This window comes from Bos javanicus, chromosome Y (genome assembly GCF_032452875.1).
Source record: "Bos javanicus breed banteng chromosome Y, ARS-OSU_banteng_1.0, whole genome shotgun sequence".
Classification (NCBI taxonomy): domain Eukaryota; kingdom Metazoa; phylum Chordata; class Mammalia; order Artiodactyla; family Bovidae; genus Bos; species Bos javanicus.
The window spans coordinates 5,599,011-5,620,852 of NC_083898.1; the positions used below are offsets into that span (position 1 = coordinate 5,599,011).

General features: G+C 42.1%; 1 pseudogene; it reads right to left on the reverse strand.

Moving 5' to 3' along the window:
• Positions 1–1,736: 1,736 nt before the first annotated feature.
• On the reverse strand, positions 1,737–6,616 carry LOC133243819 (protein Shroom2-like; annotated as a pseudogene).
• Positions 6,617–21,842: the final 15,226 nt, after the last annotated feature.

The window sequence follows — 21,842 nt, forward strand, 5'->3', positions numbered from 1 at the left end:
CAAAGGAAACTATTAACAAGGTGAAAAGGCAGCCTTCAGAATGGGAGAAAATACTAGCAAATGAAGCAACTGACAAACAACTAATCTCAAAAATATATAAGCAACTCCTACAGCTCAATTCCAGAAAAATAAATGACCCAATCAAAAAATGGGCCAAAGAACTAAATAGACATTTCTCCAAAGAAGACATACAGATGGCTAACAAACACATGAAAAGGTGCTCAACATCACTTATTATCAGAGAAATGCAAATCAAAACCACTATGAGGTACCATTTCACACCAGTCAGAATGGCTGCGATCAAAAAGTCTACAAGAAATAAATGCTGGAGAGGGTGTGGAGAAAAGGGAACCCTCTTACACTGTTGGTGGGAATGCAAACTAGCACAACCACTATGGAGAACAGTGGAGAGATTCCTTAAGAAACTCGAAATAGAACTGCCTTATGATCCAGCAATCCCACTGCTGGGCATACACACTGAGGAAACCAGAATGGAAAGAGACATGTGTACCCCAGTGTTCATCACAGCACTGTTTATAATAGCCAGGACATGGAAGCAACCTAGATGTCCATCAGCAGATGAATGGATAAGAAAGCTGTGGTACATATACACAATGGGTATCACTCAGCCATTAAAAATAATACATTTGAATCAGTTCTAATGAGGTGGATGAAACTGGAGCCTATTATACAGAGTGAAGTAAGCCAGAAAGAAAAACACTGATACAGTATACTAACGCATATATATGGAATTTAGAAATATGGTAACAATAACCCTGTGTACGAGACAGCAAAAGAGACACTGATGTATAGAACAGTCTTATGGACTCTGTGGGAGAGGGAGAAGGTGGAAAGATTTGGGATAATGGCATTGAAACATGTATAATATCATGTATGAAACGAGTCACCATTCCAGGTTCGATGCACAATACTGGATGCTTGGGGCTGGTGCACTGGGACGACCCAGAGGGATGGTATGGGGAGGGAGGAGGGAGGAGGGTTCAGGTTGGGGAACACTTGTATACCTGTGGCGGATTCATTTCGATATTTGGCAAAACTAATACAATATTGTAAAGTTTAAAAATAAAATAAAATTTAAAAAAAATAAAGTCCACCAGAGGCCATATGTAAATGAATTAATTAGCTGTCTTTAAATAACTTTATTGACAATAGCAGGATGGGGGCTAGGTGTGGCCCATGGGTGCTGTATTGTGTTTGTTTTTGTGCTGGCTGTCCATATCTTCTGTGAATCCACAGTGTCTTTAGGAAAGGAATTACAATTTTGGATGTTGCTGTTGTATCCTCAAGGGCCTGGGCTAGTTTTTGAAGTTGAACAATGGCTGCTTTTTTGGTTAACACAACCCTTTATGATCTGCTCTGGATTTATTACCTGATTATAGGAATTTGAAATTGGTACTCAAAGATGATATGTTCCCTGATGAAGGTCATATAATTAAGTCCCTTGGGTTTCAACTGCGATTGAAGAGACATTATCCATTGACCTTAAAATGAAAGAGACTGGTGGCCACAAAGTTCTTTTGACACTGAATCTCATGACAGAGAGATAGCAAGGAGGTCCTGCGGAGAGGCCCAATTTTAGGACAGAAGACTCTCCCACAAAAGACTTCACATGCAGGCCCAAATGTCAGTGTCCTACCCAATACAAATGCCTCATGGTACAGGGCCAGGCTGAGGGTGGACCCGAGGGCCACCACCTGCCTCCTGCCAGCACATTATCATCTAGATTTCGGCCTCCTTAACTTTTTCACTAACAGATCATGGTCCAAGTCATTCCCTGAGTCCTCTTCTGGCTCCTGCTGCTCCTGCAGCTCCTTCACCTTTATCAGCAGCTCTGCCTTGGGGGCTGATGTGCTGTAGTAGGTGGCCGAAGGTGCAGCCACCAGCAGGCTGGTCTCTTCCCTCCTGGGGAACCAAACAGCAGAACATTCATATTAGCTCTGATCATGTGCACAAAGACACACCTGAAACCTGGACTGAGACCTGCAAATCATGGGGCCATCAAAAGATATCAGCAAGAGAGAGGAAACAGCTAAAGCAGGGACAGAGTGGGCTTCCCTGGTGGTCCAGTGGCTAAGACTGTGTCTTTCAATGCAGGGGGCAAGAGTGTGATCCCTTAGTTGGGAAGCAATGATTCCGCATGGTATGGGGTATGCAAAAAAAAAAAAAAAAATCAATCAACCAAGCAAACAAAAAGAAGTGTGGAAAGGGTAGGTGCCTAAGCCAGAACTAGAAAGTGAAGTTTCTCATCCATGTCTTATTCTCTGCGACCCCATGGACTGTTGCCCACCAGGCTCCTCTGTCCATGGGATCTTCCAGGCAAGGGTTCTGGACTGGGTTGTCATTTCCTCCTCCAGGGGATCTTCCTGAACCTAGGGATCTAACCTGGGTTTCCTGCATTGCAGGCAGATGCTTTAAAATCTGAGCCATCAAGAAAGTCACCCAGAACTAGAACACCCCTGCCAAATGGCACCCAAAGTCTACCTGTGGAAGAGGACAGTACAGATAGTTTTCTGGGGGGAACCTGAGGTCTATGGGGAGCTGTCTGTTGCCACTGTAAGTGTGACCACAAGCCCCAAGTTCACCAGGCATCCTTCCACCAGCTGCCACATTTGCAGCCTCTGAGGCTGTCTGTTGCAATGCTTTTGTGTTCTCTTCTACTGTAAGTCAGTGATGCTTCCTGAGATCACATGCACAAAAAGGACAGATGTAGGCAGATGCACCTTCGTGGGCAGGTGACTGAATACAAGAGGCTAGAGAGGGTCTTTTACAAAACAAAACTTGTGAAACTATTGGTCACTCAGTTGTGTCCCACTCTTGGTGATCACCAGGGAGTATAGCCCACCAGGCTTCTCTGTCTGTGTGATTCTCCAGGCCAGAATACTGAAGTGGGTGGCCATTCCATTCTCCAGTGGATCTTGCAAACCCAGGGATTGAACCCAGGTCTCCCCCATCACAAATGGATTTTTAAACCATCTGAACCACCAGGGAAGCACCCCATACATTACAGAATGAATTACAGCAACTTCACCCCCTTTGGCTAAATACAAAACAACGGAAGGCCTTTTTTCTAAGCATATATACTTCATAGCCTCAAATTTCACTCCTCTGTTACAAGCTTCTGCACCTTGGTACTAGTGACCTTTGGCATTGGACCATTCTTTGTTGTTGGTGGGGACGGGGGTGGGGCGGCTATCCTGTGCCCTTGTAGATCGATGAGCACCATCCCTGGCCTCCAGTCTCTCAGGGGAAACGAGAAGCATCTCCCAACATTGCCAAGTGCCCTGAGGCCAGACAGCAGAGGAGAACCACTGCCTTATGAGAAAAGGATCCATGGGCATTGCTAGAAACATGTCTTTTCCAATCTTTGCCCAACTGACACCATTGTTCCCAGAATGGACATTTAAATGGGAAGGTGTAAAAAAAAAAAAAAAAAAATTCCCAAAGTGCCAAGCACTTATCTAGAAATCTGTCACCAAAAATCATGCACATGAGAGAATAGATTAAAAGCTAGGTCCCTGGCTTCTTGCCCTGGAAGCCCAAGAGGTAGAAATGTGCTCAGGGAAGGACAGAGGCAGAGGTGTGGGGGGTGGCCTACTCACTTCTTCTCCGCCATCCTGGGTGAGGGCATCTTAAGCAGCATCTTCCTCTGTTGCTGCACTCCTTCCAGGAGGTGCTTGTCTTTGGGAAAGAAGTCCTCCATAAGGTTCATATGGTTCTCTTCCTCATGCAGGGCTCCAGGATGTCCGCCAGTGAGTTATCCCTGCCCAGAGATCTCATGGGCCAGCTCCTCTGACTTGAGTTCATTGGTGGTCCTGTGTTTGGCCTTCACGTAGCTGAGCACCGGAGAGGAGGCCCAGCCAGCCTTGTCAGGGGGGTCCAGGGTGCTGGGGGGCTGAGGCTTGGGAACATAGCAGCTGTAGGGGCAGAAGCATGAGTATGATTGCTCTGATGTGCTGAACATCTTGATCTGGTTCTGCTCAAGGCCACAGGGCAATGGAGATATCTTGGGGATGGGCCAGTGCCTAATAGCTCTCCTTCTCAGGCTGGCTATCCTAGTGCACTATTTTGATGGGCACCATCTTCACCTTGGTGTTGTTTTCCATCACCCACTCAATTCTGCCAAGATAAGGGTCGTCCACTGGAGACTCGCCATGCACCCAGGCATGGCTCATGATCAGAACTCAGATGAGCAAATAGGCTGGTCCTGGGGGGATTCCATACAGGGGAGCCTGACTCAAAGATGGGCCCATCCAGGTCACACATTCCAGTATGGGGAGATGCGATCTAGGAGTTCTGCTCCTGTCCTGCAACTTGCATCTCTTGACCCTCCTCTGCCTCCAGGTGCTAGACTTCAGAAGGAAAATTCCAGAATCCCACCCAAGCAGGAAAGCACAAGAAAGACACCTCTTCATTCCACCTGTAGAAAACTTCCCCACCTACTGGTGCCTTGAAGTGAAGTGGAAGTCCCTCAGTCTTGCCTGACTCTTTTCAACCCCATCCATGGGATTCTCCAGGCCAGAATACTAGAGTGGATAGACTTTCCCTTCTCCAGGGGATCTTCCCAACCCAGGGATTGAACTCAGGTCTCCCATATTGCAGGAAGATTCTTTACCATTTGAGCCACAAGTGAAGCCATATTCAGCATCTATTTAAATCTCTATCCCAACACTCGCTTTGTGGGGAAACTTGATTGAGGAAAAAAAAAAAAAAGTCTATAGAAACAAACCGTCTACAGCTTGTGATAGCCTTTCAGACAAAGCAGGTCTTCAAGGTCATTTCTGAGCACAATTACCTCTCCTCTTGAAACCCATGTAGACTGCCACATTCAGGAAGTTTGATGATGTGCTTCCTCTACATGAGAACAAACCACACAGTGGACCAGGCCTTACCACCACCTAATCGCATCCATTCCTGCTGATAATGAGGACCCAGAGCAGTGCAAGGTTTTGTGTAGGCCAGGCTTGGGCCCCTGTCCAGACTCCTTTCAGGTGAGTCTGGACAGATCTGCCCAGAGGCCCTGGTCCCAAGCAGCACCCAGTTCCAAGGGATCCCTCAGCCCACATCTCTTTCTCCCTCTCTAGTTGCTTAGTCGTGTCTGACTCTTGTGACCCCCATGGACTGTTACCCACCAGATTCCTCTGTCCATGGGATTCTCCAGGCAAGAATAATGGAGTGGGTTGCTATTCCCTTCTCCAGAGGATCTTCCAGACCCAGGAATGAAACCTGGGTCCAACTTACCTGATGGCTCAGATGGTAAAGTGTCTGCGTCTGCCTACAGTGCAGGGGACACAAGTTTAATCCCTGGGTTGGGAAGATCCACTGGAGAAGGAAATGGCAGTCCACTCCAATACTCTTGCCTGGAAAATCCCATGGACAGAGGGGTATGGTGCTACAGTCTGCGGGGTCACAAAGAGTTGGACATGACTGAGTGACTTCACTTTCACTTTGTTCTCCTGCATGGCAGGCAGACTCTTTACTGACTGAGCTATGAGGAAAGACCCTGCTTGCCACCCTAGGTCTAATAAACCACACTGCCCACAAGGACATTCTCATATCCCAAGATGCCTGTGGTGACTCAACGATCCTGGAGCAGCCCTCCTGGGTCCCTCCTCAAAGACACACACTGCAAACCCAGAAACAGGCTCCAGGGAAACTCATACCTACACTTTTGTGAGCTTTCAAATCTCAGGCTCATGCCTGCTGCTGGGCATGGTCCTCCCCTTGTAACAAACACACAAACCAACCTCAGAATGTCCCAGATTTCAAAGGAAGCTTCTTTCTTTTGGAATGGGAGTGGATTCATTTTTCTTCAGAGTGTTTTTGAACTATGGTGTTGGAGAAGACTCTTGAGAGTCCCTTGTTTTTGAACTATGGTGTTGGAGAAGACTCTTGAGAGTCCCTTGGACTGTAAGGAGATCTAACCAGTCCATCCTAAAAGAAATCAGCCCAGAATATTCATTGGAAGGACTGATGGTGAAGCTTAAACTCCAATACTTTGGCCACTTGATGCAAAATCTGACTCATTGGAAAGGACCCTGATGTTGAGAAAGATGGAAGGTAGGAGAAGATGACATAGGATGAAATGGCTAGATGGATCACTCCCTGGATGGACATAAGTTTGTGTAAACTGTGGAGGTTGGTGATGGACAGGGAGGCCTGGCCCGCTACAGTCCATGGGGTTCCAAAGAGTCAGACACGACTGAGCGACTGGACTGGACTGTGACCCTTGCACTGATCCTCTGAGCTTTGGGGGACAGGAAAATCGCCAGCAAGTTAAAAATCCAAGTGACCACTGGAGGAGGTGGGAGGGTGGGAGGGTTCTCTCCGTGTTAGCCCCAGGACCCAGCATGGGGAGTGGGGTCAAGGTTGCTGGTGGCGGTGGGGGGTTGGGGAGGGGGAGAAGGGATGGTGGGGGGCATATTCACACCAAGAAATGATGCAAGGGACCCTCCTGCAGTTTGAGGGAGTCTTAAAATGGGCAAGAAGGTAGGTAGAGGCACTACCTGGCAGTGTTGTCATCCTGGATGAGATGCGGGGGCTTGTCCTTCACCTTCTGCGGAGCAAACTGGGGCAAAGGTGGGTGTGAGGGGTCCATGGGGGAGGTCTGCAGGGACCTTAACCGGGCAGGGAGTGGTGCCTCCCACTTGGGGCTGGCAGCAGGCTCCTCCGCACTACACACAGTCTCCCTGTCCACTGTCTCTGAGCAGGCCACCAAGGTGTGGGCCTGGCCAAACCTGCGCCCCCCAATGGCCAGAGCTCTTGCCTGTATGGTGGTGGCCTCTGCAGGCTCCGTGCCAGGTGGGCAGACCTCGGGGGACCAGGCTCCTACCCGCGGGCGGGCGGGTCCAGGGGCACCCGTGTCCAGGGGCCCGCGTGGTTCCCAGTACTGGTAATCGCGAGAAAGAGTGCCCGAATGGCTGGGGACCTCCAGGGACAACTCGGCCCATTCCCGGGAGACAAAGGGTTCAGAGGTTTGCCTGACCTCCTATGGTGCTCCTGGGCCGTCCTCTGCACACTGACCATCTGCTAGTCTAGGGGAAGCAAGGGAGAAGTAGGAGTCAAATGTTCCAGGGAACTTATCTTCTTGGAACCCAACTATGCCCTTCAGTCAAGAACACAGATTTAGTTCAGTTCAGTTGCTCAGTTATGTCTGACTCTTTGAGACCCCATGAATCGCAGCACGCCAGGCCTCCCTGTCCATTACCAACTCCCAGAGTTCACTCAGACTCACATCCATCGAGTCAGTGATGCCATTCAGGCATCTCATCCTCTGTTGTCCCCTTCTCCTCCTGCCCCCAATCCATCCCAGCATCAGAGTCTTTTCCAAAGAGTCAACTCTTCGCATGAGGTGGCCAAAGTACTGGAGTTTCAGCTTTAGCATCATTCCTTCCAAAGAAATCCCAGGTCTCATCTCCTTCAGAATGGACTGGTTGGATCTCCTTGCAGTCCAAGGGACTCTCAAAAGTCTTCCCCAACACCACAATTCAAAAGCATCAATTCTTCAGCACTCAGCTTTCTTCACAGTCCAACTCTCACATCCATACATGATCACTGGAAAAACCACAGCCTTGACTATATGGACCTTTGTTGGCAAAGAAATGTTTCTGCTTTTGAACATGCTATCTAAGTTGGTCATAACTTTCCTTCCAAGGAGCAAGCATCTTTTCATAGCTGAAATCAACATCTGCAGTGATTTTGGAGCCCAGAAAAATAAAGTCTGACACTGTTTCCACTGTTTCCCCATCTATTTCCCATGAAGTGATGGGACCGGGTGCCATGATCTTCATTTTCTGAACGTTGAGCTTTAAGCCAACTTTTTCACCTTCCCCTTCAACTTTAATCAAGAGGCTTTTTAGTTCCTCTTCACTTTCGGCCATAAGCGTGGTGCCATCTGCATATCTGAAGTTATTGATATTTCTCCCGGCAATCTTTATTCCAGCTTGTGTTTCTTCCAGTCCAGCATTTTTTATGATGTACTCTGCATAGAAGTTAAACAAGCAGGGTGACAATATACAGCCTTGACATACTCCTTTTCCTATTTGGAACCAGTCTGTTGTTCCATGTCCAGTTCTAACTGTTGCTTCCTGACCTGCATACAAATTTCTCAAGAGGCAGGTCAGGTGGTCTGGTATTCCCATCTCTTTCAGAATTGTCCACAGTTTATTGTGATCCACACAGTCAAAGGCTTTGGCATAGTCAATAAAGCAGAAATAGATGTATTTCTGGAACTCTCTTGCTTTTTCCATGATTCAGTGGATGTTGGCAACTTGATCTCTGGTTCCTCTGCCTTTCCTAAAACCAGCTTGAACATCAGGAAGTTCATGGTTCCCATATTGCTGAAGCCTTGCTTGGAGAATTTTGGGCATTACTTTCCTAGCATGTGAGATGAGTGCAATTGTTTGAGCATTCTTTGGCATTGCCTTTCTTTGGGATTGGAATGAAAACTGACCTTTTCCAGTCCTGTGGCCAATGCTGAGTTTTCCAAATTTGCTGGCATATTGAATGCAGCACTTTCACAGCATCATTTTTCAGGATTTGGAATAACTCAACTGGAATTCTATCATCTCCATTAGGTTTGTTCGTAGTGATGCTTTCTAAAGCCCATTTGACTTCACATTCTGGGATATATGGCTCTAGGTCAGTGATCACACCATCGTGATTATCTGGATTTTGGAGATCTTTTTTGTAAAGTTCTTCTGTGTATTCTGTCCATCTCTTCTTAATATCTTCTGCTTCTGTCAGGTCCATACAATTTCTGTCCTTTATCGAGCCCATCTTTGCATGAAATATTCCTTTGGTATATCTGATTTTCTTGAAGAGAGCTCTAGTCTTTCCCACTCTGTTGTTTCCCTCTATTTTTTTGCATTGATCACTGAAGAAGTCTTTCTTATCTCTTCTTGCTGTTCTTTGGAACTCTGCATTCAGATGTTTATGTCTTTCTTTTTCTCCTTTGCTTTTTGCTTCTCTTCTTTTCACAGCTATTTATAAGGCCTCCCCAGACAGTCATTTTGTTTTTTTGCATTTCTTTTCCATGGAGATGGTCTTTACCCCTGTCTACTGTCCAATGTCATGAACCTCATTCCAGAGTTCATCAGGCACTCTATGTATCAGATTTAGGCCCTTAAATCTATTTCTCAGTTCCACTGAATAATCATAAGGGATTTGATTTAAGTCATACCTGAATGGTCTAGTGGTTTGCCCTACTTTCTTCAATTTAAGCGTGAATTTGACAATAAGGAGTTCATGGTCTGAGCCACAGTCAGCTCCTTGTCTTGTTATTACTCACTGTATAGAGCTTCTCCATCTTTGGCTGCAAAGAATATAATCAATCTGATTTCAGTGTTGACCATCTGGTGATGTCCATGTATAGAGTCTTCTCTTGTGTTGTTGGAAGAGGGTGTTTGTTATGTTGAGTGCTTTTTCTTGGCAAAACTCTATTAGTTTTTGTCCTGCTTCATTCCGTATTCCAAGGCCAAATTTGCCTGTTACTCCAGGTGTTTCTTGACTTCCTACTTTTGCATTCCAGTCCCCTATAATGAAAAGGACATCTTTTTTGGGTATTATTTCTAAAAGGTCTTGTAGGTCTTCATAGAACCGTTCAACTTCAGCTTCTTCAGCATTACTGGTTGGGGCATAAACTTGGATTACTGTGATATTGAATGGTTTGCCTTGGAAATGAACAGAGATCATTCTGGCTTTTTTGAGATTGCATACAAGTACTGAATTTCAGACTCTTTTTTTGACCATGATGACTACTCCATTTCTTCTGAGGGATTCCTGCCAGCAGTAGTAGATATAATGGTCATCTGAGTTAAATTCACCCATTTCAGTCCATTTCAGTTTGCTGATTCCTAGAATGTCGACATTCACTCCTGCCATCTCTTGTTTGACCGCTTCCAATTTGCCTTGATTCATGGACCTGAATCTCCAGGTTCCTATGCAATATTGCTCTTTACAGCATGGGACCTAGCTTCTATCACCAGTCACATCCACAGCTGGGTATTCTTTTTTCTTTGGCTCCATCCCTTCATTCTTTTTGGAGGTATTTCTCCATTGATCTCCAGTAGCATATTGGGCACCTACTGACCTGGGGTGTTTCTCGTTCAGTATTCTATCATTTTGCCTTTTCATACTGTTCATGGAGTTCTCAAGGCAAGAATACTGAAGTGCTTTGCCATTTCCTTCTTCAGTGGACCACATCCTGTCAGATCTCTCCACCATGACCCTCCCATCTTGAGTTGCCCCACAGGCATGGCTTAGTTTCATTGTTAGTAAAATAATGCTCAAGGTTCTCCAAGCCAGGCTTCAGCAATATGTGAACCATAAACTTCCAAATGTTTAAGCTAGTTTTAGAAAAGGCAGAAGAACCAGAGATCAAATTACCAACATCTGCTGGATCATTTAAAAAGGATGAAAGCTCCAGAAAAACACCTATTTCTGCTTTATTGACCATGCCAAAGCCTTTGACTGTATGAACCACAATAAACTGTGAAAGATTCTGAAAGAAATGAGAATACCATAGCACCTGACCTGCCTCTTGAGAAACCTATATGCAGGTCAGGAAGCAACAGTTAGAACTGGACATGGAACAACAGACTGGTTCCAAATAGGAAAAGGAGTACGTCAAGGCTGAATATTGTCACCCTGCTTATTTAACTTATATGAAGAGTACATCATGAGAAACGCTGGACTGGAAGAAGTACAAGCTCGAATCAAGATTTCTGGGAGAAATATCAATAACCTCAGATATGTAGATGACACCACCCTTTTGGCAGAAATTGAAGAGGAACTAAAAAGCCTCTTGATGAAAGTGGAAGTAGAGAGTGAAAAGTTGGCTTAAAGCTCAACATTCAGAAAATCAAGATCATGGCATCTGGTCCCATCATTTCATGGGAAATAGATGGGGAAACAGTGTCAGACTTTAATTTTGGTGGCTCCAAAATCACTGTATATAGTGACTGCAGCCATGAAATTAAAAGACACTTACTCCTTGGAAGGAAAGTTTTGATCAATCTAGTTAGCATATTAAATAGCAGAGACATTACTTTACCAACAAAGGTCCGTCTAGTCAAGGCTATGGTTTTTTTCCAGTGGTCATGTATGGATGTGAAATTAGACTGTGAAGAAATCTGAGCTTTGAAGAATTGATGCTTTTGAACTGTGGTGTTGGAAAAGACTCCTGAGTCTACCTTAGACTGCAAGGAAGTCCAACCAGTCCATCTTAAAGGAGTTCAGTCCTGCATGTTCATTGGAAGGACTGATGATGCTAAAGCTGAAACTCCAGTACTTTGGCCACCACATGTGAAGGGTTGACTCATTGGAAAAGACCCTGATGCTGGGTAGGATTGGGGGCAGGAGGATAACAGAAGATCAGATGGCTGGATGGCATCACTGACTCGATGGATGTGTTGAGTGAATTCCAGGAGTTAATGATGAACAGGGAGGCCTGGCGTGCTGTGATTCATGGGGTCATAAAGAGTCAGACACGACTGAGCTACTGAACTGAACTGAACTGAACTAAGAAAGGAAGAAATAATTCAAATACAGTGTTGTGCACAACAAATAATAATAATAAAACCCGAAAATGTCTTATTGGGGCAATGGTAAATGTCCCATGATGACAATGAGAGTCCAAGGTACTTGAGAGTCCAAGGTACTCTCAAGAGTCTTCTCCAACACCACAGTTCAAAAGCATCGATTCTTCAAAGCTCAGATTTCCTCACAGTTCAATTTCACATCCATACATGACTACTGGAAAAACCATAGCACACGTGTCCTGATAGAGAACACCCAAACAAAAAGGGTTGGGGTACATGGAAAAATCTTGACGAAGTAACAGTTGAAACCACCCTTAAATGAGTCAAGATGCAAGAATTGGGACCAGACATGGAACAACTGACCACTTCAAACTTGGAAAAGGAGAATGACAAAGCTCTGTATTGTTACTTGCTTATGTCAATCATATAAATAGTATACTATTAAAATACCAGGTGAGTGAATCAAAAGCTGGCATCAAGTTTGTTGGGAGAAAAAAAAAAAAGAAAACAAAACTTAGCTATATAATGATAACATGGAAACAGAAAATGAAGAGGAAATAAAGAGCCTTTTCATGAAGGTGAATGAGAAGAGTGAAAAACAGTGCTGAAAACACAATATTCTTAAAAACAAAGATAAGGGCATCTGGTCCCATAACAACTCAGCAAATAGAAGGGGTAAATGTGTGGAAACAGTGACAAGCTTATTTATTTATTTATTTATTTGGCTCCAAAATTACCACGAATGGTGACTTCGGTTATCAAATTAAATGTCACTTGCTTTTGGATATAAAATCCATGACAAACCTAGACATTGCATTGTAAAGAAGACACATCACCTTACTAAATTCTCAGTTAATAAGAAAGGTCAATTATGATAAGAGTGGAGGCTGTGGGACATTGTTGAATAATGTATATAGCTTTGGATTGCTAAAATATTTAGCATCTCTTTATTGCTAATTCGTAAGTACATAAGTAAGTACGTAAAATACCTCATTTGGCAGGTACTATGTCTTAACTGATATGCAAGATACATAGGGAAACTTGGGTAGACATGAAACACATAGAAGAATTGGATATCTGTAGTTAACTTGGTAGGAAGGAAGACAGGTTCTTTCCAATCCCAAGCAAGTGCTTAGGAAAAGATGTGAAATATGACTTATTATGACTGAAAATATGTTGCCAGATTGTAGCTCTAGAAGTTCAGTGAAACAGATAGATAATGAAGCTATGAGTGGAAATAGATGTCATGTCTTCCAAGAACTGATTAACATGACGCGATGCTGCATTCACCACAAGGATTTAAGTCTATCTTTTCAGGAACAGTAAAGCAACATCATAACATATATTAGGAAATATAGGGTGGTGTCTTGGTGGGAGGAAACCAAGGCATGTCATAAGGAGAGCATAGCAAGAATGACTGCATATAATACCACTTGTAAAATGCCTATCTTTTGCTGACTGGTGCAATCTTTGAATATGTCAGTCATGCTATGATAGTGATCATGATTACTGAGTGGACATCTACATTTTCAAGTATAAAACATATATATATATATATATATATATATATATATATATATATATATATATATATAACCTGCTGTCTAACTTCTTAGCTTTCTTCCCAATAATGGACATAATATAATAAAACTGAGAAAGCACTAAAATATATACTGTTCATTTGCTTTTTCTAAATTTGATTTGTAACTCTTCCTTCTCCGATACCATCTTAACTTAGACACCCAGTCAGTTCAGCATTTATGATTTCAGAAGTCAATTTATTTGCATTTTGCCTTTTAACTTTGTTCTCACTTTCTATTTTTTTCAAATAATTCATTAGGTGTAACTTACTTAGGATGAATATTGAATGTTTCCTTGAACAGAAGAGTTTATATTAAAGCAGGGTAAAATATCCAGGAACTGAAATACTCAATTTTCTCTTTAATCATTTCAAATAGAAACTGACACTATGAAGATGAACATGTAACTTTATTATTCAAATAAGAGAATTATAGGAATTTGTAGACATCTCCCAACATTAATTTTAGTCTTCCATGTCCTGCATAATCTGACACCTATTTGGTACAACAATTGTATTTTGATTATTGATTTTCAAATAATGAAGGTGGTTGATATATTGACCTAGAAAGAGAGGCAGGGATGTATCAGGGATCTTTGGCACTGGGAAACATGAAGCACCTGCCTGTTGTAGTTTAGGCCAATAGGATCATCATGGGGTGACATATTACAGTACAAACATGGAAAGGTAGAAGGTTCCATCCTCAGTGAAAATAACTGTTGTGTAATGGAGATATGATGTGGTATTTTGATATAGAAGTAGACATAGCTACAAATTTTTCATTGGAGCCATTTGATTTAGTGCAGCTGCTAGGTGAAACCCCATGAAAAATATTCAACCTAGATTGTGGGAGGGGGAGGGAGATGGGAGGATGTTCCAAAAGGGAGGGAATATAGGTGTATCTATGGCTGATTTATTTTGATTTCTGACAGAATACAGCAAAATTTTGTAAAGCAATTACCCTTTGATTAAAAACAACAACAACACAGAAACAGCAGGTTGTTGTATCACAATATGCTCCTGTAGTCTAAATGATATTGATGATAGAGAAGAGAAATAATTTCAAGTTGAGGTACTTGAATCAGCAACTATCTGGATAGTGCGATCACTCACCTAGAGACAGATACCTTGGAATGTAAACTCCAGTGGGCCATAGGAAGCATTATTATGAACAAACCAGTGGAGGTGATGGAATTTCAGTTCAGCTATTTCCTATAAAAGTGCTGCACTCAAAATGTCAGCAAATCTGGAAAGCTCAGCAGTGGCCATAGGACTGGAAAAGGTTAGTTTTCATTCCAATTCCTAAGAAAGATAATGCCAAAGAATGCTCAAACTACAGAACAATTGCACTCATCTCACACACTAGTAAAGTGATGCTGGAAAGGGTTTTTAAAAACTAAGATATGACTTGGCCAATAGAGGTCCATAGAGTCACATCTATGTTCTTTCCAAAGACATGTACAGATGTGAGAACACCAAGGAATTACTGATTTTGAACTGCTTTGTTGGGAAGGACTTGTGAGAGACCCTTGCAGGAATATCAGACAAGTGAACGGTAAATGAAATCAACATTGAAGAATCATTGGAAGGAATGATGCTGAAAATCAAGCCCCAAAGCTTTGCACATCTGAAGTAAAGAGCTGACTCATTAGAAAAGACCTGACCTTTAGAAAATGTTGAAAGCAGGAGGAGCAGTAAGTGATAAAGGATGAGATGTTTGGATCTCAGGAAGACTATAGGAGACTGTAAGAGACAGAGAGGCCTGATATGCTACAGTCCAAGGGGGTACAAAGAGTCAAACATGGCTTAGTGGCTGAAGAACAACAAGATTTCTGTTAATGAAATAGGTCTTGGAGATTGAATATTGGCCCCAAAATATCAGAGGAAGAGGTGGAAAAGACCACTCTCTCCCCAACAAATTCATTTAAGGATTGACTGCACATAGAAGAACTCCCAGAATACAAAGTGTGAATACTGTTCACTGGCCCAAGATACCCAGAAAGTCAAACATGTTTTTTCACAAGGAGGTAGGACAAAATAAAAGAGACATAAAGAGAGATAAAGTATTTAGGGGCTGAGGCTGGTCTTGGAGATGAAGTTGTAAATGAGGAGAAGCTTGCAGACAATAACAAACCCTCTCAGATCAGTGACAGTGGAGAGTTCTGGGATCGCATAGAGAACATAACCAAGGAAAAGAAAAACAGAAACACATGTCCCTAACTATAATTACCTGCAGAGAAAAAACTCAGATAAACTTGTCCACCATCATTGAGGTGGACCTTGGAGGGATGCCTGGGCTGTATCATCTGCCCTATGGTAATGATCCAGCTTTAATGCTCTGAGGACGATCTGACAGAGCTAAAGTGATGTAGCAACCTTAACCATGGGAACACCAGAGACAAAAATACAAAAAAGGACCTTTCTTGAGAGAAGTCTCTATGGCCACATAGTGAAAACTGACACATTCACAGAACAAAAGATTGAACATTACAAAATATCAAAGGTGAGCAAATTAGCTGCCATTTATGGACCTTTCCTCCACAGAGGCAGAGAGGAATGTTTCTATCAAAGGCCGAAGGCAAGAGGCTGCTGTTATATCAGGCCCAGAGACCAAATCTCCCACCAAACTCTGAGCAAGCTGCCAGTTGCTAACCATGTCTTACTGGGTTTATGCACAGTTCACATAGGCCAGTAGAGTCAAAGCATGAGTTCAGCACCCTTGCGGGGCACACCAAATTCTTGCAAATTGCCCTTCTGGCAAAGCCAACAAAGAAGGAAATTTACATGGCTCAAAAGAGCCTGGAGTTAAAACTCCCCTCCAGGTCCTTCCCACCATTCTAAGCAAAAAAATAACTCTCATTTGAAGGAAAAAAAATATTGACATTAAGGCTGATTACGCCCAGCTACCAGCAGGTCCAGCCTCTGGCTAATCTCCAAAATTCCTTGCCCCAGCTGTTTAAGAGAGAGCTACTCCAAACAATCTCAGAGAAGAACAGGTCCCCTTAAGACAGTGGCTTTCTACAGTTATTGCAGCAGCTCGCTAATCTGACTGCTGCTGTTTCTTGCCTCATTAAAGGTCATCTATTCCATAGGTGTTGGCCTCATTTTTTTCTGAACCTTGCCTTCTCTAACTGCCTTGCTCTAAAAATAAACCAAGTGGCTGGGACCTGACAGGTCGCATGGCCTACCTCAGACAGTGCCTTGCCTGCCACCCAGTTGCCTGAGCAGTCTGAGCCTGGGAAGTAAACAAAGCAAATAGCTGATTGCGTTCAGTGCCCTTGCAGAGCACCTAAGAGCCTGAGTGTCTTAGACTTGGGTAGTGCATGAAACACAGGGTCCACTTTGGGCAGTGCCCTTGCGGATCACCTAGGAACCTAAGTAGGGTGGACCGAGAAAATACATGACACCTATGGCAGTGGCAAGCACACTGTCATCCATCTACCTTAAGCATCCACACCCACATATCCCACAGGTATTTGTTTTAAGTGTCCTCCCCCTCATCACTGCACCACTTAGCAAGTGAGGTCAAATAAGGGCCTGCAGTACCCTCATGTTATGGTGCAATCTAGTCACGTGTGAACTTTTCACAGAAGAGAATTACAAAGTGAGGAAGTAAAAATAAACAAAGAAGGGTGGACTAGCTCAGAAGTGACAGGTGCAACAAATTGAAACTCTGAAGCTGTGCAGTTCACAGCAATAGCCTTTGACAACAAGTAGAAGCAGGAAAAAGAGATGATCTGACACTGATCTGACACTACTAAGCTCACAGTAACTCTAGAGAAACTGTTAGATTATTCTTTATTTTTTTTAATATATAAACATTTTTTTTGTTCTTATCATCCCCTTTTCTTTCTTTTTTTTTATCCCCTTTTCTTTCATTTCTATATACTACATTATAAGTTTGAGACTTATTTTGAATTCTACCTTTTTTTTTTTACAGTAATTACAGTAGTTTAAATTCTATTCTAGGTTCTTAATCTTTGTTTTTTGAAACTTTTTATTAATCAATGTTTATAGCTTTAGGAATTGTATCTTTAGAATATATTTTCATTTACAGATTAAATTCCTGAGTTGATTGCACTCTCACTTTTTTACTCTCCCTTCTCCTCCTAGAAACCTTTGTCTCCCTCCTCACTTTGCTCTGCTCCATACAACTTGGTGAATCCTTTTGACTGTTTTTAGTTATGGAGAATTGCTTCACCATCAACCCTGGGTTTTATCTCCTGTTCTGAGGATATAGAATTATTGATGCTACTCTATATAACTCAGAAACCAAAACCCAGAGGCCATGAGGTCAAGTTAAGATCTTTAGATCATTGTTGAACTCCTGACACCAAGGAGTATTGAGAAGCACATTCAAAAGTAGAATTGCTGTGCAATATCAGTGCAAGCAATTTCAGTGCAAGACAACCCACACCTATTCTCCATCAAAGCAGAAACACAAAAATGAACATTATAAAAGGCTCTGCCTGAATCCATATCAAATCCACAGACACCACAAAGCACATTACAGGACAATTAATTGCATTTCATAGAGAAGTGATCCAGCTCTACCTGACAGAGCATAGGCACAAGATATTCCAAACATTAAACCTTGAATACTTACCAGTCCAGTCCCATCCACAAAGATCAGATTTCACAGCAAATTCGATCCAAAACCCTCGAGCCTGCAAAAAGGGGACCCAGTCCACAGCAATCTAAACAAAATGAAAAGGGATAGAAATACTTAGCTGGTGAAGGTACATGATAAAAACCCATCAAAATAAACAAAAGAAGAAAATATAGGAAGTTTTCCTGAAATATAATTCAGAATAACGAGAGTAAAGATGACCCAAATCTTGAAAGGTAAGTGGAGTTGCCAGTAAATACACTGGAGGCCCGGACTCAGAAGAAATAAGCATGTTTCAATTCGGTTCAGTTCATTATTCACATGATGTGGCCAAACTATTGGAATTTCAGCTTTAGCATCATTCCTTCCAAAGAAATCCCAGGGCTGATCTTCAGAATGGACTGGTTGGATCTCCTTGCAATCCAAGGGACTCTCAAGAGTCTTCTCCAACATGGCAGTTCAAAAGCATCGATTCTTCAGCGCTCAGCTTTCTTCACAGTCCAACTCTCACATCTATACATGACCACTGGAAAAAACATAGCCTTGACTAGATGGACCTTTGTCGGCAAAATAATGTCTATGCTTTTCAATATGCTATCTATGTTGATCATAACTTTTCTTCCAAGGAGTAAGTGTCTTTTAATTTCATGGCTGCAGTCATGTTTACCACACATCTAGAAGAAATAAAGAAGAATCAAGCACTAATAATCAATGGAATAACTGAGATTAGCAGTTGGTTCCCACCAACAGTTAAACTGAGACAGAAATAGAGCTAATTAGATGGAGGTAGAAAGGAGGAAATAAAGGAAATTCAGTGGGGTTGTTAAAAAAGAAAAACATGGAAAGCTCTGAGAATTCTGGGACAATATCAAATACCCCATAATGAGAATATCCACATAGAAAAGACCAAAAGAAAAAAATTTAAGAAAAGGGGGGGGGGGCATGAGAAAATTCGTGAAGACCTCCATTAAATGGGGGAAGGAAAAAGCTCCCTGAGTCCCAACACACCAGAATGTTCCAAACAGGATGAAACCAATGAAATATCCCACAACAAGGGAGGGGGGTTCAGGATGGGGAACACGTGTACACCCACAGTGGATACATGTTGATGTATGGCAAAACCAATACAATATTGTAAAGTTATATATATATATATATATATATATATATATATATATATATATATATGAATCAAACAATATTTAAACACACACAAAAAAACAAACATTTAGTGCAGCAAGAGGAAAGATTCATATCATACAGTTGGATGCCATAAAGATAGCAGTTGATCTTTCAATATAAACTCTATAGGACAGTAGAGTGTAGTAGAACATTCTCAAAATGATGACTGAGCCAAACCTAACACCAACAAGGATCCTATTCAGATATGAAGGAGAAATCAAATGGTTTAAGCAAAACCTTTGAGCAGTCATTAACATGAAATGGCTAAACTCTTAATGATGTTGTTAAACTGGGACACTGATTTCATATGTCATCAGATTTGGAATTGGAAAAGATCAGTTTTCATTAACACCAAAGGACTGTAATGCCAAAGAATGTTCAAACAAGCATGCACTGTTGTTCCTTTCACATGCTAGCTGGGGTAAAACTCAAAATTCTTCAGCAATATATAAATAAAGAACTTCCAGATGTGAAAGCTAGACTTGGAAACAATAAACAAACCAGAGAACAATTTGGAAACATTCATTGGATCCTAGAGGGAACAGAGGAATTTCATAAAAGCATTTACTTCTGCCTCAGTGACTCCACTAAAGACATTGGCTGTATGTATCACAGTAAACTGTGAATAGTTTGAAAGAGACAGGAGTCACAGACCTTCTTACCTGTTACCTGAGAAATGTGTATGCAGGTTAAGATGTAAGAGTTGGAACAAGACATGGAACAATTGACCAATTTAAGTCTGGGAAAGACAAGTGACAAGACTGCACATGATCACTCTGCTTATGTGAAATATATGCAGACTATACTATTCAAAATGCCAGGCTGGATGAACAATAAATTGGAATCAAGGTTTCTGGGATAAATTTCAACAACCTTAGGTATGCAAATGGGAACACTGTTAAAAGAGAAAGTGAAGAGGAACTAAAGAGGGTCTTGATGAGGATAAATGAGGAAAGTAGAAACCTTGCTGAGAACTCAACATTCAAAAGACTAATGTAGGGTGTCTGGTCCTATCACTATTTGGCAAATAGAAGGGGAAAACGTGGAATTAGTGACAGACTTAACTTTCCTGGGCTCCAAAATCACTGTGAATGATTACTGAAGCCATGAAATTAACACACTTGCTTCTTGGAGGGAAAGCTATGATAAACCTAGCCCTAGTATTAAAAAGAAGAGACATGAGCTTATTAACAAAGGTCTCCTCGGTAACAAACCCTTATGGTTTATCCAGTGGTCATGTATAGATGTGAAAATGGAATCTAAAGAAGCCTGGAGGCTGAAGAACTGATGACTTAAACTGTGGTGCTGGAGAAAACTCTGGCAGGTGGTCCCTTGGACTGCAAGGAGATCAAGCCAATCAATCCTCAAGGAAACCAACCCTGAATATACTTTTGAAGCACTAATGCTGAAGCTGAAATTCGAGGATTTTACCAACCGGATGCAAAGAACCAACTCTGGAAAACACCATGACGCTGGGAAAGATTGAGGACAGGAGGAGAAGGGGGTGACAGAGGATGAGATGGTTGGATGGCATCACCAATTCAATGGACATGTGTTTGAGCAAACTATGGGAAACAGTGAAAGAGAGGGAGGCCTGATGTGTTGCAGTCCAGGGAGTCATAAAAGAGTTGGACATGACTGAATGAATGAACAACAATCAAAATATCTATAACTACTTCTTAAAATCACTAAAATCTATTTAGCAAAAGAAATAGTAACAACAACAAAAACCCCAACATATTAATGTGGTATACTAAAAGATGGGACAGTGGATATATATATAGCAACTATAGGCTGTCAAAGAGACAAATCTTACAGTTGAATAGATTTCCAACATTACATTTTAAGAAGCATTTTATGCAACCAATAAGCAATAGAATGCCATAGTTACTATACTGCTGTTGCTGCTAAGTCTCTTCAGTAGTGTCCGACTCTGTGTGACCCCATAGACGGCAGCCCACCAGGCTCCTGCGTTCCTGGGATTTTCCAGACAAGAACACTGGAGTGGGTTGCCATTTCCTTCTTCAATGCATTAAAGTGAAAAGTGTAAGTGAAGTCGCACAGTCATGTCCGACTCTTCACGACCCCATGGACTGCAGCCTACCAGACTCTTCCGTCCATGAGATTCTCCAGGCAAGAGTACTGGAGTGGGGTGCCATTGCCTTACTAATAGTAGACAAAAAATATTTTAAATCAAAAATGATATGAAACAAATGGCATTAAATATATTCAGTTTACTTATACAGTCATATCTGATTATTTGCCACCCCATGGACTGAAGCATTCCAGGCATCCCTGTCCCAAACCAACTCCCAGTGTTTTCTCGAACTCCTGTCCATTAAGTTGGTAATGCCTTCCAACCATACATCCTCTGTTGTTCCCTTCTCCTCTTGCCTTCAATCTTTCCCAACAATAGAGTCTTCCCAAATGAGTCAGTTCTTCACATCAGGTGGCCAAATATTGGAATTTCAGCTTCAGCATCAGTCATTCCAATGATTATATTAATTATATATTTATCATATTATCTTTGTATTAATGATATATGGGTATATCATACACACACACACATAAGTTCACATCATCAAAGAGTTACAGTTACTTAATATTTGAATGGTTTCTCTGCCTTTAGGCTAACATGAAGTATAAAAACTGCAAAAAAATGAACAAAAATTATAGTCCAAGAATAAATATCCAGCAAAAATATGAAAATAATTCAAGAACTGTTGCTGTGTCAGGCCTGAAGAAAGGGTTTAGTACTAGGGCTCCCCTCTTCTGATGAAAAGAATCCTTATTTAGATTTTTATTTATTTTTATTTACTACTACTCTATAAATCCTATTTGACATATTAAATTGGTGCACCACTGAAGAAGGCAGAGGAATAGGGTGGGGAGACAACTTTCTCCCCAATAAATT